Source organism: Tupaia chinensis, unplaced genomic scaffold (genome assembly GCF_000334495.1).
Source record: "Tupaia chinensis unplaced genomic scaffold, TupChi_1.0 Scaffold000047_1, whole genome shotgun sequence".
NCBI lineage: Eukaryota > Metazoa > Chordata > Mammalia > Scandentia > Tupaiidae > Tupaia > Tupaia belangeri.
In genome coordinates, this window is record NW_006159505.1 from 7,356,113 (window position 1) to 7,364,251 (window position 8,139).

Consider the following 8,139-nt stretch of genomic DNA (forward strand, 5'->3'; position numbering starts at 1 on the left):
AACAGGGGGTGGCTCCCGGACCCCCTGCCCCAGAGGAGCCTTAGCCCCATCTCCCAGCTTCTGAGACGTCCGTAAGCCATGGCTGACTCAGGGCTTCCTTAACTGGAGCCCAGGGTCCTCGGAAGGTTCATCCTCCAGAAGGAGCAGTCACCCTGCCCCGCACCACCAGCCTCCACCTTTCAAGACCTCAACAGATTTCCAGGTTGGGCTGGGCACAGAAGTGGGGCAGGCCAGGGCCAGCACTGTCTTGGGAATCATCCCCACCACCCCACGGCCCACACCACCTCCAGATCCAACCCCAGAAGCAGCCAAGGGCTGCAGCCCAGGCCTCTGGCCCAAAGGCCCAAGGAAGACCCTTGGGTGCCCACAGAGACTGTGTGCCCAGAGCTGGCTCAGAACTGACTCAAGTCTACACCAATAGACAGGGATGGGCAGTAAAGTGGGGCTGGGGCAGGAGAGAGGAGGAGTATCTAGACAGAACGAATGAGAACAAGAATGAGAGAATAATGGGGGCGGTCCCTTTGTGATGTGCCCCCTGTGCTAGCAACATTTCAACCACAGACTGACTGGAGAGGGAGAACTCAGTCCATGGCAAGCCGGGCAGCCAGGCAGCAGAGGCAGCATTCTCTGGGTGAGTGATCTCCCAACACACAGCCCAGCCAACAGACCATTAAAGGAGAGGGGGCCAGTAGAGGGCAACTCCATGACTGCTGGTTAGGTAGCGGCATCCCAGCTTTGGAGACACACCAAACACATGTGTGCACATGCCCAAATCCCAGAAACAGAGACAGAGAAGGGATTTCCCACGGGGAGTGCTTTCTCCTCTCCTTCTCTGTCTCTCTCATGAGCACATAAACTGTCTAGAGCAAAAAATAAGGGGAGAGGGGGAGCTAGGAGAAAACGGGGGGAGGGGTGGCCCCATAACCTTATGGTTAAGGGAGCCAGATTCCACATGGCCTACCACAGTCTGAATTCCAGCCCTGGTGGTTTGAAAAACATGCCCAGTGCATGCAAGTGAGTGCCCCAAATTCCGACAAGATGAGGAAATGAAGAAGGGATTGAGGCATGACCATGCCCCATTGAGAGGTGCGGTCCCCTCTCCTTTGCTTGGCCTCTCTCTGGAAAGTGCACGTACCCTCTGAAAATTAAAAGAGAGAGAGAAGAGGGGATCATTTGTTCTGGAGATTTTGTTTCATTCTTGTCATTTGCTCAGACAGAAGGCTGTCCAGCCACCATAGAAGGATCCTTCTGCCTATGCATCCACCAGGTCTGAAGAGAACTGACGTGAATCTCGTGCAAGTACACGAGCTTGTCCTGGGGCCCTGCCATGGCTTTCAAGTTCTCACACTTCTCCGCTTCAGCTACAGTGCCTGCCGTCTAGCCCCACCCTGCTGCAGCCTGCCCAGGCCGAGCCCTCTGCCCAGAGCACCTTGCTGTTGGCTCTCCACTGCACCTCCTCCTTGCTGCCCTCCTGGGGGCCAGTCCTCAGGAACCTTGCTCTCTTCCCTGGGCTACACCTCCCTCACTTGGCTCCTCTGATGAGCAGATGCTCCTTGAAGGGAGCCTCTATCCACCTTCCCCTCGGGGTGCCCAGCCCAGGGCCCGGCTAGCACCACACCTGGAACTCAGGGCCCATCTGGGGAACCTCACAGGGGCTCCAGCAGATACTCAGGTCAAGGCCCAAGGGCTCAGCCAGCCCTCAGTGTCCATCCTGCAGGGCACTGCCCGGTCTGTGCCAACACAGTGACGCACTGTGGGCAGGGGGCGGCTCATAGGAAACACACGGCCAGGATGCACATGGCAGTTTCCACGGTCACGGGATGGAAACCATTTCCTAGTAATGTGGAGATAACAGGTGCCCCTCAGACCTCTCCTTTCTTTTCTTTCCAGGAAATAGCTCAAATGGGGTTTTTTACACCCATTTGTAACAAACATCTCTTGGCCCTAACCCCCTGAAGCCCCTTTATTAATCAGAGGCCTCCATCTTCCTCCCTGGAAACCTACTCATGTCCATGGACAGCTTATCCTGGGACAAGCAGCCTGGTCTGGGCCTTGCTGGCACACTGGACCCACTGCTTTGGTTTCATCTGCACCCATGCGTTCTCTCTTTTTTTTCTTTTTCCTTTTTTGGAGAGGTTTTTGCTACAGGGCGCATGTGCTCGCCAGACAGAGAGAGAGAGACAGAGAGAGAGAAAGCGAGAAATCACCCCCCAGAGGGGATGGCCATGTTGCAATCCCTTCTCCTCCATTCTCCTCTCAGGATCTTGGGCATGCACGCACACGCGCCTAGCGTGAGTTTAAGCCACCGGGTCCAGGACTCGAACCACAGTCGACTACGTGGGAGTCCAGCAATATAGCCATTACGCTAACTGTTGGTCCCCCACGCGTTATCTCTTGAGAGCATTTGCACTTTTCTTGTCCTCATGCTGCCACTTCTCAGTGACAGCATCTTCCAAATCCTGTAACCTGTGGGGACAACCGTGTAGTTGGAATCTTGACCTGGCAACTTGAGAAACATACCAGGTATGTGTGTGTGTGTGTGTGCATCCCCAAAATCCTGACATAGAGAGAAATGGAGAAAAGATTTCAGCGTGGCCATGTCCCATAGGGGTGGTGCTCTCTCTATCTCTCTTTCTCCCTCTCTGTCTCTGGTGAGCACACATACCCTCTAGCAAATGTTTGTAAATAAATACACTTTTTAAAGAATTATTTATTTAATTTTATTTATTCATTCATTTATACTGATTTGACCAGAGAGAGACACAGACAACCATAGACACACACAGAGAGAGAAAGGGAAAGTGAGAAAGCAAGCCTCCAGATCCAGGACTCAAACTGTGGTCGGCCATGTGGGAGTGTCCAGCGCCTTAACCATCATGCCACCTGCCAGGCCCCTTTAGTTTTTGTTATTAAGTCACATGTGTTTGCCAGAGACAGCAGGAAAGGGAAGAAAAGTAAGAAATCATCCCCCGGGAAGGATGGTCATGCCATAGTCCCGTCTCTCACTCTCCTCTCATGATTTTGGGCATGCATGCACATGCGCACATGGGCAGCATGATTCTCAAGCCATAAACCAACTGGGTCTGAGACTCAAACAGTGAAGCTGGCCATGTAGGATCCAATACCTTAAACTCGACAGCATCTGCTAGCCCAATAATTACTTAATTAATTTTTTAAAAGCCACTTAGAGGGGCCAGCTGGTGGCATGATGGTTAAGGCACTGAACTCCCACATGGTCAACTACAGTTTGAGTCCCAGACCCAGTGGCTTAAAAATCATGCCAGCCGTGGGTGGGTATATACCCAGGATCTTAGAGGAGAATGGAGGAGAAGGGATTGTGGCATGATCATCCTCCTGGGGAGTGCTTTCTCACTTTCCCTCTCTCTGTGTCTCTCTCCAGTGAGCACACACACCCTATGCAAAATAAATAAATAAATAAAAGGCACCACTCAGACATAAGCTGTCTTCTCCAATGTTAGTACAATCACCAGCCACTTGCACTGAACACTCTTCCCAACTGTGTATCTGTTACTTTATTATGCTCATATTATGGGTCTCTGAACCCTTTCATTATGGCCAAATATTTTCAAGTACAACAATGTGTGTGTTTGTGTGCTTTCTAAAGCTTTAAAATATGTACTTGGACCAGAAAAGTAAATGTGGACCCAGTCACTGTGTTGCAGCAGTAATACATTTGCACTGTGAGGCTGGAAGCCATATGGCTGGTCATGGGTTCAGATCCCAAAGTCCACTTGCAAATACGCTGGGTGCGTGCATGCATTCCCAGAATCTTGAGGAAATCCATCTCAGGAAATGTTTTCTTTCTTCTCTTTCTCTCTTCCTCCATTTTTTCTTTTCTTCCTTTCTTTAGAGAGCACCCACACAGGGGGAAGAGAAAGGAGAAAGAGAGACAGGTACTTTTGACATGGTCTTGCAGTTCCAATCCTCTGCCTGAGCCTCCCAGTTAGTTAGGATTACAGGCACGCGCTACTGTTCACATGATGCATTCAGGTTGATCCGACATCCGGACCCAGGCCTCCTATGTGGCCCAGCCTCAGAGAGTGGTGCCCAACCACCTGTGCCTATGGCCAAGTCTACTTTCTTTTTTATACATTTCTGTATTATTTGCATTTCTACTATTGAGGAAATGATAAGGTTTTTTTTCATTTGGGGCATTAAAAAAAAAAAAAATAGAAACCACCATTGGTTTGCCAGCCATACAACCTAGAGGTTGGGACAACAATGCTCTGAGCTGGCCCCCAGCCAGTGGGGGGCCCCGGCCCCAGCCTAGGCTAGAGCAGAGTCCAGGGTCAGGACCACCTTATAAGAGAGACCACCTCAGAATGGAGTCCTGGGGGTGCCTCGGTAACTAAACCCCCTTGGAAAGGAGCCAGGGCAGACCCACTTGGTGCCAAATTCCACTCAAGCCTGCTCTTGGTTCAGCAAAATTCCAAAGTATATTGTTGTTATCGTTATTATTTTGCAATTACGTGACATTTTTTAAATGCCTGGAGTGTTTTTTCAGCCATTTCATTAGCTTCTTCTCACTCTGTCCAAGAGACAGCTCAGCATTTTGCTTGCCATAAAACAAGACTCAGAGAGGTCAACCAGCCTACCTTCATCACACAGCCACAGAGTAGCTGACGCAAGAATAGATGTCTAGGCTTGCGCCCCAGGTCATCCTGTAGAGCTGTGGCGTTTACCTAACTTTTCCGCACCCACTAGGCTTTTATTGGGTCTTAGGAATTTGTTGAGAGGCAAGGAACGGAAGGAGAAGAAAAGGCAAGAACGAGAGAAGAGAGTAAAAAGGAAGGGAAGGCCAGGGGCAATTGCAAGAAATCAAAACAAGGAGAGTAAACAGCACAGGTCACCGGGTCTGGAGAGCAGCGTGCAGAGCCCTTGACGGGAAACTAGCCCCTGGAGGGTGCCCGCCAGCTTTTCCTCCCAGAGTCCCCAGAACAAGGCCAGTTCCAAAGGAGCTTCAATTCCGAGTGAGTGAGGGGGTGGGAGAGCCACGAGACAGCTTCCACTTCTGGACTCTCATCCCCTAAGGAGAATCTCAAGCCCAAACGGGAGGTGAGGGGTGGGTTTGGAAGGACCAGTGTTCCCAAATGCCAGCTGAAGCCTCTCTGAAACGTAGAAGACCCTGGAGCCTGTGTTAGTCATGAACTTCAATCATCAAGTCAACCCCAGCCTCAGGAAAGCACCGCCCTACCTTCCCATCCATCCCCAGCTCTCCCACTGAGCCAGATCCCCAGCGAAGATCACACCGTTGAGCATCCCGAGCCACAGGATGGGAAGCCCTGCGTCTGCGTCTGCGGCATTATGGACTAAATTGTGCCCCCTTAAAGGTATATACGGGAGATCCTGGAGCCCCAACCTCCATCACTTCAGGCTATGACGGTATTTCAGATAGGGTTTTTCTAGAGGTAACTAAGTTAAAATGAGGTCAGATGGATGGGTTGTAATCTGAGATGACTGATGTTCTTATAAGAAGAGATGGGCCAGTCCTATGGCCTAGTGACTAAGGGAACTGGATCCCACATGGCTGTTTATGCAGTTCAAATCCCAGCCACAGCAGCTTGGGAAACACACCAGGTATGAGTGGATGCCCCAAATCTCAATAAGAAGAAGAAATGGAGTAGAAGGGATTGCAACGTGACCACACCCCATTGGGTGACTTTCCCTTGCTCACTTTCTGGTAAGCGCATGCACCTTCTGGCAAACATAAAAGAAGAAAAAAAGCAGAAATTAGGATGCAGACACACATGGAGACAACCATGCGAGGACAAGAAAAGAGGTCATCTACACACCAAGGAGAGGCCTCGGAGGAAAGCAACCTTGCCAATACCTCGACTTGGACGCCTAGCCTTCAGGACGGTGAGGCACCCAGCATCCACCCCAACCCAGCTCCAGGCAGAGAAGACATCTGTCAACATCTGACATGTGTCCTGGCCCGCACAGCCAACATGGGGCAAGAAATCATGCCCCAGACCTCCAGAGCAGCAAGCACCCCCACAGGCCCTGGGCTTAGTGACCTTTCCTGACTTAATGCCTTAAGCTGACTCCTAGCTAGTTTCCTTTAGAAACATCATCCCTACACCTAGGGACACATCCCTCAGAAATGCCCGTTTTCCAAGGCCAAGGCATCAAAGCCATGTGCAGAGTCACCATCTGTGTGTCCCTAATGCTGACTGGAGACAATGGGCATTTGGATCTGGCCAGCTTGGGTAGCTGGGAAGGCTTGGTGTCCTGGAGACTCAACACCCTTCTGAAGGTCCAGGCCTATGCCTGGGGCTTCGCGGCCATCCAACCTCCGTCCTGCTTACCGCTCACCAGGGCCTTCTTCAACATTCAACAGCCTCATCCAGACCAGCTGGAGCCAAGCGACTAGCCCACTCTCAGTGGCACCGAGAATCCCCCCATATCTATTTTTTCACCCGCACATGTTCAATTAAATTTTGCTTTTGTGCCAGAGAGAGGCCTCTGATGTGAATGTTTCTTGGGAGTTTTTCCATGTTTCTTTATGTCCTCAAAACCAAAGTCAGCCACCAAGTTTCAGAAAACACCCTCCTGGATTGGAGCGGGTAAGAGGAAAGAAAAACACAACACAAAACAAAAGCAGAAGAAACAAAAGAGAAAGCACTGGCTGCCTTTATACAGAATCCTCCTGTGAGGAGACAATTCATTCCGATTGAAACGTTGCCATTGTGCGGTGTTCACGGAACGCGCTTGTCGCGTTGAGCAGAAATGCAAATCCCCCTTTTTCCTTTGATTCAAATATTTAAATTTTCAAATATATATGCTGCAACAATTGAATGGCAGCTGACCTCACTTATTTTCATAGAAGAAATACGGAAGCCATGGGCTGCAGTTAATCTAGCCAGCGGTGGCCCCCGTCTGCTAACAGAGGCACAGTCAGTCCTGGGGGGGAGGGCGGGCGAATAATCCTTTTATTCAGACATTTGGCTTAAAAGAATAACAAGGAGAAAAAGCTGGAACATAATTGCATTGCATGGAAAACAGAGAAAGATTTTTCTCTCTCTCTCTAACGAGCTTTCTCGTTTTCCTTCCTCAAAGAAGCAGAGGCTCATGGCCAGGGGCTATTTTCTTGGTAAAGAAATCAGGAGTGTTTTCCTTCCCGTATAGTCCCCAATCCCGCCCACCCCCCAAGGGATTTTCATAGTTGGGTTGGCTGCCACACTGGCTCATTCATTCATTCACTGATTCACTCATTCCATAAACTGCAGCGGAAGACCTACTGTATACACAACGAAGGAGCCTCGGGCAGGGTTGGTGTAACCAGACACTCCCAAAGGTAGTGTCCTCAGTTCCCTCCTTGGGGGCAAACCAGAGACTGGATGCCCTAACAGGGCCACCCTCTGGCTTTTGGAGGTACCATAAAGCGTACCAGGCTGCCAATGGGAGCTGGAGGTCTCTTTGTTCCTGTCCCAGTCCCAGAGCACCTGAGCTGCAGGCCTCTGAGTCTGGAAGGGAGGAGGAAGGGAGGAGGGACCCCCTCCCTGGGCCAGCCAGGCTAGCGTCTGCCAGAGTCGCTGTTTCGAAGTCCTGCTCCTGGGGCCTGGGGATCCCAGAGGACCCCGGCCCAGTCCATCAGCAGGGCTGGGTCTTTAATATTTAAAGAGCTCTCCCGGACATTTCAAGAACTCCCCGACACGATTTTCTGTGATGCGTGGGCTGTCGGGACATCTGTCTTCTATACCTAATAAAGTCGCCCTGACTCCGAATGAACTCCTCGGCATCGCTTTGAATCCGGGCTCACATATGGTTGGTAATTAGCTGGCTATCTCTTGGAGTTAAATGATTTTTTTTTTCTCGCCCCGTTCGCATCCATAATAGATGCGAACAGAGTTGTGATTGTTCCCTGTTGCGGGACATTCTGCGCCTGAATGAGCGGGGGCTGCTGGTCGACGCGGATTTGCCATATGGTTGCGCGGAGCCGGGAAGAATGGGCTCCTGTGTGTGCAATCGGGACGCTGCGGCGCGGGCCCTGCCAGCCGGGCGGAGCCGGGGTGCCGGATCGCTCAGGAGGAGCGGGCGCCACGGCGGCAGCGCGCGTACCGTCGGGGCGCGGGGTTCCCGCGATCCAGGATGGCCAGGCAGTGTGCAAGGATCGAC

General features: G+C 51.4%; 1 protein-coding gene across 1 annotated transcript in view; it reads right to left on the reverse strand.

Moving 5' to 3' along the window:
• Positions 1–4,276: 4,276 nt before the first annotated feature.
• CDKN1C (cyclin dependent kinase inhibitor 1C) overlaps positions 4,277–8,139 on the reverse strand; it is a 32,012-nt gene continuing 28,149 nt past the window's right edge. The window contains exons 6-7 of the mRNA XM_014590204.2: positions 5,901–5,906; positions 4,277–4,292 (exon numbers count right to left, since the gene is read on the reverse strand). The gene's annotated coding sequence lies outside the window, so the exon portion shown is untranslated. The remainder of the gene's footprint in view (positions 4,293–5,900; positions 5,907–8,139) is intronic.